Source organism: Strongylocentrotus purpuratus, unplaced genomic scaffold (genome assembly GCF_000002235.5).
Source record: "Strongylocentrotus purpuratus isolate Spur 01 unplaced genomic scaffold, Spur_5.0 spur5_scaffold_1, whole genome shotgun sequence".
NCBI classification, from domain to species: Eukaryota; Metazoa; Echinodermata; class Echinoidea; order Camarodonta; family Strongylocentrotidae; genus Strongylocentrotus; species Strongylocentrotus purpuratus.
The window spans coordinates 21413584-21427870 of NW_022145594.1; positions in this window are offsets into that span (position 1 = coordinate 21413584).

Genomic DNA, 14287 nt, shown 5'->3' on the forward strand with positions numbered 1-14287 from the left:
TCGTGTCCTTCTTCTGTTCTCTAAATGGACCCCCCCCCCCCGATTTTTGATTTTTGATTTTTGATTTTTTTTTTTTTTTTTTTTTTTTTTTTTTTAAAACAAGAAATACCTTCAAACCTAAACCTATTGAAATATATATAAGTAATTAGGTTGTGCTTTTTACATTGATATACGTTTGTCTAGAAAAGAAAAGAAATCTTAGAGACTTTCAGTGTCAAATTATTCATGAGGGGTTTAACCTTACTCATTTCAAATTGTGCTGACTTTGGTATACAAGGGTAACGATGCACTAACCTATTACTTGACACTTAAAGTCCCTGTCGGAACTAAAAAATGAAATAGATGAATTGTATTTCAACGGGAGGCTTATAAGCCACTACGACTATGTGCTCCAGTAGCTGACAGGCTTGCTGATGATATGGGCCGGTAATTACCAGTCTTGGTTTTGTACCCCTCCTTAAATACATGAAATATGTTGGTCTTCTTTTTTCAGTCGCAGTGAAGCTGATCGATTATATGAGCAAGAACAGCACTTACGATAACATTTTCCAGAAAAATAGAATAAATATTGTTAGGACCTTTAACAGGCACGTAGCCAGGGGGGGGGGGGGGGGGGGGCACGGGGGGAACGTGCCCCCCCCCCAATTTGTTTACAAGATCGGTTGAACTTTTTAGACCCTTTTTTCTTACCTCGATCGATTACATGTATGTCCCCCCCCCCCCAAAAAAAAAAAAAAAAAAAAAAAAAAACATCAAACTCTGGCTACGTGCCTGCCCATTAATTCACAGGGCTAAATCTTCTTTAGGAGCTTCTCAACCCCAATGATGTGAATTTTGATGTCCTGCATCAGGGAGTATTGAGTTGGAATTAATGTAGGGAGAGGGAGGTCATTAGACACTCTAGTGAGAACAGAGTGACAAGTTAGACTGTAACCCAGGGAGATAAAAAAAAAGTATCCAACAAATTGTATGCGACTACACCCACATTATTTTGGCTTGAAATTTTTGTCCTATGTTATTATCATATTTTAAATCTGACTGAATTCTGTTAAAAAAAATACAATAGTGAAATAAGCGGATGAATCCCGCACCCTCTTAGAAGATTTTTGGGGAGACGTTTCACAGGGCAGGAAACCTCTATTTTAATAACTGACGGGGCTAAAAACGTAAAATGTTACCTTTAAAATCTGTATTTAAATCGAAATTTATGCCAATTTGAAGAGGTAGGAGTTAAAAGGTGTGTGTAGTGACATGGACTTAACTTGGGGATTTCCTTCTTCCGTTAAAGACTATGTTGACTTTGCATCACAAGAATGGGACTCTATAAAGCTTTCATCCTTACGTTCAAATTACATTTGTTAAAGGTTGACACCTAATTGCACATTCATCGATACTTTCTCCCTGCAGGTACTAGTCCGAGATTCAATAGGGACTTTTAGATTCGCACGAAGACAATAGGTCTATGCTACGCTCGACGTCCTTTTAAAGCACTGCCTTGAATGGACGTCACACGTATTAGTCCACCCATATCTAAAAGTCCCTAATACTACCAGGTCAATAACTGTATCACGTTATTCTTTTCATGTTCAGGACGGAAAAGCCCTACGGATATAGAGGTTAGCGGGAAGGCTGATACATCTTGTCTTCAGCAGCTGTCAAATGTTTTCCTAGAGTGCATATCCAATGAACTTATTGTAACGGTGTCTCCGGGGAATGTCCAAATGGCAAGTCCCCTTTCAGGTAATCAAACTCAGAGGGAAAGGGAGCACCAATATGAGGCCACGCTGAAGAAAGAAGCAAGAGGTCGCATCCAAATACTTAATGGAAATATACGTACACTTAAACAAGAGTTTAGTTGTAAGGAAAATGAACTAGCCGACACTATCAGCGAAAAAACTTTGTGAACAAAACAATATCCAGAGTGAAATTGATGAAAAAACTAAGAAGTTGCAGATATTAACAGAAGAGATATCAAAAGCGCAGCAAAAACTAGATGAATTAGGTAAAGAATTTCATACAAAGGAAAAGACATCAAGGAACGTAAAAGATGAACTAAATGAAACAGAGAAGAACGAAGAGCAAGTGCCAACAGGATTACAGGAGGTAAAAGAGGGAGTGAATCAATCAGAGAAGGATATAGAGGAAATGATAACAGAATTAGAAGCATATACAAATGCATTATGTATTTCAGGACAGGAACTGAATGAAACACAGCACATAATTCAGGAAATATTACCAGAACTGCAAGACTTTGTAGTTGTACCAATGGAGACAGAATCTGAAGTAAATCCAACAGAGAACAAAAGGGAGGAAATATTAACGAAATCGCAAGCCTGTGCAATTGAACGGGTGGAGGCAGAGGTGGAAGTAATTCAAACAAAGAAGGAATTGATAAAAGAAGTACACACCTTTGAAATTGCACGAATGGAGGCTGAAATGGAAGTAAACCGAGCAAAGGAGAAAATAGAGGTTTTTGTAATAAAATTCCATGCCTTTACAAATGTATTGAGGAAGACAGAAGAGGAACTTAATGGAATAAAGATGAAAACAGAGGTAGTGTTAACAAAATTTCGAACCTTTGCAAAAACGAACACCAACACAAATTGAGGTGTCAAATATCGTAAGGAAAATGTTGTAGGAAACGGCGCGTCCTTAGGAATAAGGCAAAGGGTTCCGCTGAAGAAGTCGACTCTGAGGCGTAAATCAATAATGATAAATCAAAATCAATCTTAGCAACTGTCCACCAAAAAAAAAGGATGCATGGACGTATATCATATAGGACATGTTGCCATCTTGAATTGTACTGAGCAAGGCGGGAAGATTCGCCGGCAATTCGCTCGACAGCTTCGTCAACGACATCTTCGAGCGAATTGCCGGCGAATCTTCCCGCCTCGCTCAGTACAACAAATATTGTTGAATTGTATTTCAGGGCCAATGATCCGAGGTCAACTGCATGCGCACTGATACAACCGTAAACTGGTGTATTGCACTCCGCGTAACAATAAACATAAAGGTTGGTACGCGCGGCGCATGGTACGCGCGTGGTTTGCTGCCTGCTTAATGGTGCGCGCTCACTATCAGCAATTTGATCAATTGAAAACAAACAAAAATTCGCTGAGATTTAGGCCTAGAAAAACGGTTTTAAGCCCGTTAACGTCCGAGGTGTTGTATAAAACAAATAGTGAATGGTCTTTATTCGTGCAATGGAACAATATTTAGCATTCGGTGAAAGATGAAACATTCACTTTTGTTCTTTTAATCCTTTCATGCACATACCTTGATAGTTCGAAAGATTTTACCACCGTCTTAGCTCACTCCCCGGCCCCCCCCCCCCCACTCAGTGTTATTTAGGGTACGCATATGCTCGTACCCTCTTTTTGAAAGCACCCCCTATCTGAGGACTGCCAACATTTCCGAACCCCCTTTTCGCGGGCTTTTCGCGGGCTTTTCCTGCCTTGGAGACCCCCCTAAATCAGGAAAAATGCTCAATGTACCCCCCTAAATTCGGAATAATTTCTCAGGAGTCCAAAGAGATGAGAGAAAAAAAAGAAAAACACCCCCTTTTTAAAGAAATCTCCGGGTGAAAAGTCAAATACACCCCTTTTTTTACAATTCTCGGGCCGGACTTTGTCGCACGAAAAGTACCCCTTTACCGGACATTTTGGCAACACGCATGCGGTCATTCCGACCTCTGAGTGGGGGGGGGGGGGGGGGGGGGGGGGGGCCGGGGCTCACTCCCTCGTTCTGTTTATTGTGTCTTGAGACTGCACTGTAGACATTGTAGAATCCCAGTATTTGACAAGCAGTGCCTTAGAATTATGGGTGACAGAGGACAGGACAAGGCTTAGTCGCTCTACGCCCGCCCTGGCTAGTAAAACAATATATATTGCATGACTGGTACAGTAGAGCTTAAACTTTAAAAAATCGGTCGCAACTCTCGCCCTGCATTGTTTTTCTACTTTCTTGTCTTATAATATTTTTAAAAATTATATTTCATTTCCAGGAACTTAAAGTAGAATACAATAGAACAGAGTACAATAATAAATACAAACAAGAAAAGAAAAAGAAACCACCAACTAATGTTTTTGGATTACGTTAATAAATATATTGTCTGTAGAAAGCTCTGCCTTTTAGCTGATGGGGACGGGGTTCTCCTTTTCAAAGAAGGGGATTCATGAATTTAATAAAGTGAAATCTAGCGCATTTTGAAAATACGAAATAAATGTCACTGTTCATATTGATTAATTTAAACAGAGGCGTTGGAGAATCTTATTAAGGGAGGAAAACTATAACAAAACGTAGATAACAAATACCCATGTGGGCCATAAGTTTACCTCTACATATGTGTATTTAACTCGGTGAGCCGCGACCTAATTTTAGAGATACTTCTGGCCCAGGAAACAAGATTAATTATAACCCTAGACATTGCAATTGAATAGGTAAAAATACCATTTTGGTCTAAAATCATTCGGCCGAACATAATTTCGTCCACCAGCATATCGTACCATAACCATTTTGTATAATAATTTTTTGGCCCAAAACTCATTTCGTCCAGTGAACAATAAGTCATTTAACAATTTTATCAATGACAAGTTTGCCTTATATCTATGTTTTCCATTATTATATTGTTTAATTGCAACTTATTTGATTACTCATTTAGTCCAATATTCATTAAGTCTACTATTTGCACGCAGTTATTTGAACTGCTATTAATGCAGATTGATGACGTTTCAAAATGACTGTTATACTACCAATCATTAACAAGAATATATCTAAGTAAGTTGATCAGCCAGATTTTACCAAGGGTAGTAGCGCACTCATCTGAATTTATAGCTTTATTTATTGCCTGGTGGGAGAAATAATTAAATTAAATTCATTTCAAATTCATCGCCATATAAATACTTTATCAAAGGTTAAAGTCGTACGGATATTAATGGAAACAAAGAAAGAGAAGCTACCAAAAACAGGTGTGAATGAAAGGGTGTAGGCGCTCCCTAAACCCTAAAAAGGCCGGGCTATGTGAGGTCTTAATACGAGCGGGGGCCCCATTATGGCCCCCTAAAAAATCTCGGCCGTGAAACGATCGATCGCCGCGAAAATTGGCACGCATGCCAAGTGAAGTGTATAGAATGCTATGGTGAATTCATTTATTTTTGAATTTACTCATTTGCATATTTATGTTAATTCATGCAAATAGGGTCATCACATTCACCTTTTTACCAATATATATTCTTTATATTTAGGCATTCTTATCCACTACATGTATTCGTTAGACCATTTGAAACAATAATACGACAAAGAAATTGGAAGAGCTAGGTTATTCCTTATGTTATCTTTTGTTTTGATAATTTCTTATTTATTTTATTGTTTGTGTTTTATTTCATTTATAACTACAATTCAACTATTAAGACTCTCAAACAAACACCTTAACTTAAAACAACACCAAATAATTAATGTTTTATATCTTGTTTTTTAGGAAAAATGGCATTTCCGTATGTTTTGTACACGAATCACGAAAATGAGCGAATTTCCGGGCTGACATGCAAAGACAAAAAGTCACGTTACTTTGCAACTGTACGTCCGATTTATTAAAAAAAAATGTTTTAAAAGATGCGCAAGACTCGACAGAAAAAAGTGAGCAGGCGGTGGGGCGCCATCCGTATGCGTTCCCGAGCAATCAGAAAAATCGCGGAGGGGAGGGGGGTCATAATGGCCCCGTCCTTATTAGAGTTAAAAGAAAAATGTTGCATAGAAATAGACAGTTGCACAAAGATTTGTTAAGATACAAAAGAAATACAAGACACATCACGTTCATGCTGCACTCAGACTCACGCAAGTGGCGTCTTCAGGATTCGCAATTAATATGTAAATGTCAAGAAATGTATAAATCAATAATGTTAACAGCAATCTTGCTCTGCTTATGTTTTATTAGTACTTGCTAATTCGGTCGTTTTCTGATCTTTTTGTTTTGGTCCTCCTTCTTCTTCTTGTCTTTGCACAACTAGCGTTTAGAACCAGCAATAATATCTGTATATGTAGATGATGAAATTTACATTAAGAAAACTTATATTCATGATTATGTATGAATCATGTGCTATATATGAAGAAGAAAAAAGGATGTTTCTTTTGTTTCACTAATTATACTTATTATTGTATTTGTCCAATTAACGAAATATGTGATATTACTTATATTAATTATAAATAAAATGATTTTCTGTGTCATACGCCATATTATGTTCTGAAGCTCGTGCAAACACGCCTTTTGGATTACAGGCAAAAGAAGCAGGCACAATTGTATCTCTACAATAATATTATCTTTACTGCGTTGTCATATTCTTTGTTCATGTTACTGTTGTTTACATCGTACTTCGGGTTAATTATGATTCCTTCTGGATATTGTATTTATCATATTCTTACTTCATTTAAACGTACACACACACACACATATATATATATATATATATATGATTTTTTTTTAGAAAGAACATTAATCCTTCTAAATGTAGTATAAAATCATTCCATTCGAAAAGAGAAACAATTCTTAAACCTCAGAGTGACAATAGGAACTTGCAGTTCTCCCCTTCATTGTAATTAGTATTGGAACGCGTTCAAGATTTGCTCGCTCTTATTAATCCTGAAGTTTTTCATGATCTGTATGTGTGAGTTGGTATATATTGAAGTACTTAGTTCGTAGTGTATATTTTTATCAATGGAGCATATGTTTTAAAAGTCACATTGTTGATTTTTGGATGGGTAGTATTGTGAATACATATTTTGTTTTGCACGTGGTATGCTATGTAATTCGGTGAATTGTTCTACTCTACAGACTTATGTCATGCATCTAAATGAATATAATATATAATGATGTTATAATGTATAATTTGGTAGGTTTTTTTGCAAGAATTATTTTGAGATATATGTACTATTGATGGAAGAGATCATGGCACTTTCGATCTACGTTTGTATATAATGGAGATAGGTTTATACTGCAAAAAGCTAGATAGCTAAATATAAATGATGTATCAAAAGTTTTAACGGTATATATATATACCTAATATTAATCCCATAATACTCAGCATCATACATTTGTTTTAGGGTGTGAAAAGAAACATGTTATTACTTTGGTTCTCTATATATTATAACGACGTGAATAAATACATTTAAATTAAAGCACAATTTGTGTACGTAACTTTTTAAAGCGTGAATGAAGATTGATTTCCACTGCAATTATTAGAGCATACCAGTAACTTCTGCGCCGGTTTTGTTATCCATACATGTCGGAGAGTGAATGCGATATATATATATACCGTGTGAGTCAATAACAAGTTTACACCTAGAAATTTGCTAATTATTAAAAACATTCATCTATGAACAGTAAATTAGTATACGTCTTATGAAAGAGTCTTTAACCCAAATCATTTAGTATCATGTTTGTGTGGTATGTGTTCACACTTGAATAAAATAATTAACAAATTTCTAGGTGTAAACTTTGTTTTGACTCACGCTGTATTTATCAGCGATTGAGTGACTACTATATTGTCATGTAAGGGTATACATATAAAGTTTATCATTCAAATTAGTTGGCAGGGTCTTGTAATTCGAAAACACACTTACAAGCTAATAGACTGCTCAGCCATACCAAAGAAAAGGGCAGTATAGACAAGAGAATATAAATGCAATGTTTATGATTTATTAATCTTGAAAGAAAATATGAATTAAAAGTTATTTTCTGTATTATTTGACACACCCTCCCCCCGTGAAATGGTTCCATAAAAAGGAAAAATGAATTGATCTAAATTTGTATGGAACTTCAAGAGGAAAACATACATAAACAATATGTATGTTCATTATACGAATTTGATTTGCCATTTACAAATGTGAATGCGCAAGACCACATTTCCGCAAATGCCGAATATTTTGAATGAATTTAGTTTCACGTGCTAGACGGAATGAATTTGAATTTCCGATACTCAAACATGAATGACCGTAGTACAATTTTGACCTATTGTCACTGCCCAAAATAGTCTTGTCACTAAAGTTATTGATTGTTTTATGAAATTGGTAAAACGGTCATTTCCTGACAAAATGGCACGAATTTCCCATTAATCGTACCATAACATTTTTACAAATGTTATAGTTTCATAAGTTTGCACTTTAAAACACGTTAACAAATTGGAAGGAATCAAACTGGTGGAAACTGTTTGAAAGGAAATAAGATCAATGAAATTAATTCCGATATTACATAAGCTTCAACAAATCTCACAAAGACGACCTGTGATGAATTGAAATAAATCATATTTCAAAATATAGTAGCGATGTAACATGCAATCGATTGGGAGAAATCTGATTTGTTAGCATAATATAAAGATAGAGAGAAAGATAGTGATTTAGTGACAGAAGGGTAAACGAGAGAGAGAGAGAGAGAGAGAGAGAGGGAAAGAGAGGGAAAGAAAAAAGCACATGGGGCAGACTTAGTATAGTTAAGAATACATATTATTGTAGTTCATGTACCAGGATTACCTGGCAATAGTTCACAGAATCTATATACATATATATATATATATATGAAATAAGATTGAACAGAGTAAAAGATCTTCTGTCATTTGGTGACGGAGCGTAAACAATTATGTGATTTATTATTCTATTTAAACGAAACGTTTGAATATGTAAAACAAATAATAATAATGATACAAATATTTCTTGTTCACCCAGGGTATCCTCATCAGTATTCATACTGTTCTCCCAGAGGGTCCTGCAATCATATTATTATGATAGTATTTCTTATCCCACTTATCGATTTTGAAAAGAAGAACGATGGTATCTAAATATTATAATAAAATTAATAACAACTATGAACAAAATAGGAAACAGAGAGAGAAGGAAATGAAGATTGAAAGAGGTAGAGTAATTATAAGAGAGGAAAAGTGGATGAAAAGATGAAATAGAGAAAGAATATACACGCGATCTATTATTCATTGTCATAAAAATGATTATTCGTCAGAGAGCGAACTTTATATATTCATTTGAACCTATCGGTGATTTGGTTTTCTCCAATGCCGCATCATGATATTTTGTCAACAATAAAACACTTCTTACTATATTTTCCAGAAATTTCTCTTTGATTATAATACAACACGATTATTCAAACACTCTAATAACGTGACACCGACGACTTTTGGATAAGCACTTGCTCTTCAACAAATCTTGCATTTCTTAATTTAATTTAATTTATGACGCATGCTAAATGTAGGCAATAGGAAATTGAGGGGCATGTGCACACTATAAACAGTTATCCATATTTATGTACATAGTTTTCTATTGTTAAATGTTATATTGCATTTTCTATCATTTGTATTTTCACTGTCAAAAAAGCCATTGGAAGCAATAAAATAATCTTGAATCTTGAATCTTGAATCTTGAATCTTTCTCAGGTCAAACAGGAAAACCATCCACTCCACCCACTCCCCGAAAAGCAGCCAGTGGGCAAGCGGCTCAAATCTAGACAAAGCTTTCTGCACACTGTAGAGCCCCTTAACACCAGCCCTTACAACCAAAAAATGACTTTGTGGTCTAACCACCTCCAGACCACTCCACATAAACTCTCCCTCAGCCCGAAGGAATCCCTCGCAACCGGGTCCAGTGAGACTTGACCTACCTGGCTAAGCCTCAAGTCGGGTTTGTGTTGCGAAATCGAGTATAACTCAAATTTAAATATCACATCTTTGTAGGGTTGACACTTTGAAAAGTTAGTCGAAATTTGGGAACTCTAAAATAGTCGCGTGCAACTGTTCTCGTGCACCCTCTATCTCTATCACGTCATCATATTATCAACCATACTAGGGACTTTTAGATTTACGTGGACTGATACGTGTGACGTCCATTCAAGGCAGTGCTGTAGAAGGACGTCGATCGTAGCAATCCACGTTGTCGTTGTGCAATCTAAAAGTCCCTATTATTACGATTTCTGCCAAGCACCAAGAAAGGCGCCCTCTGGGACAGCCATATTGGGCAAATCCAAAAATGCCGACATATGAGTTAAATGTCAAGCGTAGCTCCAAAGGAAAAGAGCTAGTATGATAATGGTTTATATATTTATGGGATTTGGGGGTCAGAGAATCTGATTATGATGTTCTTTCATCGATTTGAGGTCTCCTTGGTGTTGCAATACTGGTCATAGTGGTCAAATTCAAAATGGCCGCCATCTGAGTTACAGGTCAAGTGTAGTTTAAGGAAATGGGCTAGTATGATAAAAGTTCAATCATTTACGGGGTTTTCAGGGTCAGGGAATCTGGTTATTATGTCCTTTCATCGATTTGAGGTTTCCTTGGGTTTGCAATACTGGTCATAGTGGTCAAATTCAAAATGGCCGTCATCCGAGTTAAAGGTCAAGTGTAGTTCAAAAAAGAGAAGGGCTAGTATGATAAAAGTTGATATTAAATTCATGGGGTTTCCGGGGTCGGATAATCTGATTATGATGTTATTTTATCGATTTTATGTCACCATCCTGTCCAAAGGGTACAATGAAGTCCATTTCGTGTTTGCAGAAGATGAGGGCAGATGCGCCAAATTCACACTTGAGTGGGTAAATGATGACACCGTATTTCGAGAGCCATGATCACAGTAGCTAGTTGGAGGTATGGTATGGTGTGGTATATTTTATTTACTCACGGTTAAAAACAAAAATACAATTGTACCCCATTCAGCAAAAGCTGTTTTCAGCGAGGCCGTGATTACATATAATTAGAACAGAATATAAAACAATGAAAATACAATTTACAAACAAATATGCAAGTTATAATAAATAAACATATTTACAGAAATGTAAGTACAAAATAGAATCATAGTGACAAAGTGAGTGAAAAAAAAATTATCTACGAGATGAAAGAAGTGAGCAAATATCTTGAATTTAATAATCTCAATGTTGTAAGATTTAAAAACATTTATAATTCTGATATCTTTGGGTAGGTATTAAAAAGCTTTGATGCATGGTATAATGGACTATGTTGAATAAAATTTGTGTGAGGTCTTGGAAGGGGGAATTTGTGAATTTGCATATTAAAACGGAACATATAGCAAACATTAGTATTAAATTGGATCAATGACGATAAAACAGGTGCTACCCCCCATGGACAATCATGATTCAAAAGCAAAATACGATCTGACACATTGAGAGATGGCTACAAGCCCATTAGATCCAATGCATGAACCCATATTCGTTCAAATACTATAGCACGTTATCTTTCTCATTACTACACTTTTCCCTTTAATTATAATGTATGCAACGCCAGTGCGGTTGCTGATTTCCACGAAGGATGTAAGTTTTAGGTAATTGACCAGCGCTTCTCAAAATGCATAGAAATACATTTCTATGGAGCAGCGTTATTTCAACTGTTTGTTAGTCACGGTTTCTCCCAAATCGCAAAGTCTTCACAGATTATTATTTTGCATGACCCTGGCACTCGTCAAGTGCTATGTACACACGCGCGGGCACGTTTAAGAATAAAAAGAAATTTTCAAACTGGTAAAAAAATTAGTTTGTAATCAACACACTAGAAACGATTTTAAGTACTATATGCGGGCACTTTGCCGCCGAATATAAAAGGTGATATATTTGGCAAAGACCAATGACACGAATATGAGGATATTCGGGCCTCTCGTTGCCCTTACTTATCATGTCTGATAAATAAAATGGGTGAGGTAAGAATGTAATCATGAAATAAAAAATAATGTATATTTATTATATATCTCATGTGATTACATACTCTAACCGTTTCTGATATTTGTTTTTCATAAAATAAACGTTTTCCAAATGTAACTAGCATTCTCTTGCGGCACCCCGGTTTAAAAACGCTGCGCTGGAGTTACAAAATCAAATGCGATGAATTACCAGAGAGCGGATATTTATTTCCTTTTGACATGGCATCGTACATATAATAAAAATAATAATAATAATAATAATAATAATAATAATAATAATAATAATAATAATAATAATAATAATAATAATTGGATTTATATAGCGCCTTTTCCAAAGGTTACAAGGCTCTGCTCTCTTAGACTTTCAACAATTTAACTTGAAGGCAATTTCTATTTAAAAATAATTTACCGTACAATTTTGTTTAACTATACTTCAGCATGACAATAGAAATATAAAGATAACGTGAAGAAAACCTTGATTTTGGATCATCTACGTACAAAGATATACATACGATCAGCTGATTAAAAAAGTTGCAGAGGATGCATATATGAAATCTTACATCTTAATTTCTTTGTTGTGCCATCGTTGGTGAGAGAGGCTGTAACGCGTACTCATCTGCGCGCAATGTATTGTTAAAATTCTAAGAAATTTAAGAAATATAATTTATGTTCTCGGGGTAGTTGTCCTAGGGGGTAATTGTCCTCGGGGGTAATTGTCCTCAGGGGTCATTGTCCGGGGGGTAATTGTCCTTTGGAGGTAATTGTCCTCGGGGGGTAATTATCTGGGGGGTGATTTTCCGGGATGGGGTAATTGTCCTTGGGGGGTAGTTTTCCCGGGGGTGATTGCCCAGGCGGTAGTTGTCCTGATACGGGAATTTGGTTGTACGCTCTGATCTTGAAGATGGGGAATAGGACATTTATCGGGCACTGAATTCCTATTTAGTGCATGGTATAGTCACCGCTCGGTCTCCAGTCTCCGGGGTATTTTGGGGACACCATATGAAGTGGGGATGCCCAATTGCTGCCAAAAGGTCGGACGATGCCTAATTCTAGCATTTCTGCCTCCTTGTATACTGGGCGGGTGATGTCTGGAGTTTGGTCAAGAAGGGATTTGTAAGCAGCTTGACCATCTGTCTTGACAAACATAGGGGTGATAGAAGGATGCCTCTTACAGTTAGATTAGTAGTTGAATCGATGAGCTTGAGATCGCGCACATCTACCAGAAAACCAAAGTGATGGAGAAAGTCTGCCCCGACGATAGGAGTGGATATGTCGGCAATGATGAAAATCCACCTGCAAGCTCGGCGTAGGCCGACGTCGAGAGTCAGGCTTCGCTCTCCGTAAGTAGTGCTATTTGAGCAATTCGTCCTTGTTTTCACGAAGTGACGGTAGTGAGGAAAATCGTAACGCAAAGTGAATGCAATTTTTTTTCACTACCGTCACTTTGTGAAAACAGCGAAGAATTAACTGTTGGCAGGGGTGCATATTTTTCTCGGATTTGGATGGAGGAAGAACGCTAACTTCAGTTCGAGTGTCTACGAGAAATCTAATTCCTGCTCCCCCCTAAATATATATATATAATAAATAAGTAAGTGATCACACAATCCGCTCCCCCCTCCCCCGCTGAGCAAAATATTGCCCGGCGCGATTTTCACATTTAAGCCCCCCCCCCCCCATCGGCAAATCCTGGATCCGCCACTGTCCATCCGTCTGTAGGCCTAATTTTAACGAATTTTTAAGCAAACTTGGATCAAGTATGAATGAGCAGGCAATGATGAACTAATTAGCTTTTGGGTGTATGGTTCCTAGGTGAAAGTCACAGGAAAAGATTATTATCAACTATTAATTGTATTGTTACCGCGATATATTGAAAAGCATTTAAACTATTGCAACAAAACTAGTTGAAGTATGAAATAGCATGCAAGGATATACTGATTATAATGTGGGTGTATGAGGTTTAGGGTCAAAGGGCACAGGGTCATAATAGTATCACGATATATTTAATGTTTATTGGTCGCCTTCATTGTATTTCAGATTCATTCTGAGTTTTAGTGCCAATCACCACAGGAATTGAATTTATATTATTATACATATTTAGGATGAAATTTAATTGCCTTTTAAGCTTTAGTCCTCCATAAAAATATTTACCTCTTTGTTTAACCAGCTGGAGGTTCATGTTCCGAATTAAGATCAACATTTTAAACATCAAATGTTTGTCCTAATTCATACCATATAAAGCATTACCCGTGTGTTACTAAAATAGTACTGTCCATGTTGTGTTATAAATGTTATTGGACATTGTAGTCATTGGAATGGATTCTTCTATGTTCATTGTACAGATGATTATATGAGTGAGGCACCTGTGTGTGCTCTGTAAGGCTATTTCAATGAAATTAGGGGGAAAAGAAGTCACAGTATTAAATGATACTAAGAAGTGATGAGTAATTAAATTAACAAGTATCAAGCATTAAACACTGAGCTGAATGTAGACAACGATAAAGAAAAAATCGTGTTGTGTGTTTTAATTTTAGGAGGTCGAATTCTGTTTTTGTTTGCAGAGACACATTGTGTGGTGTAATATCATGAAACT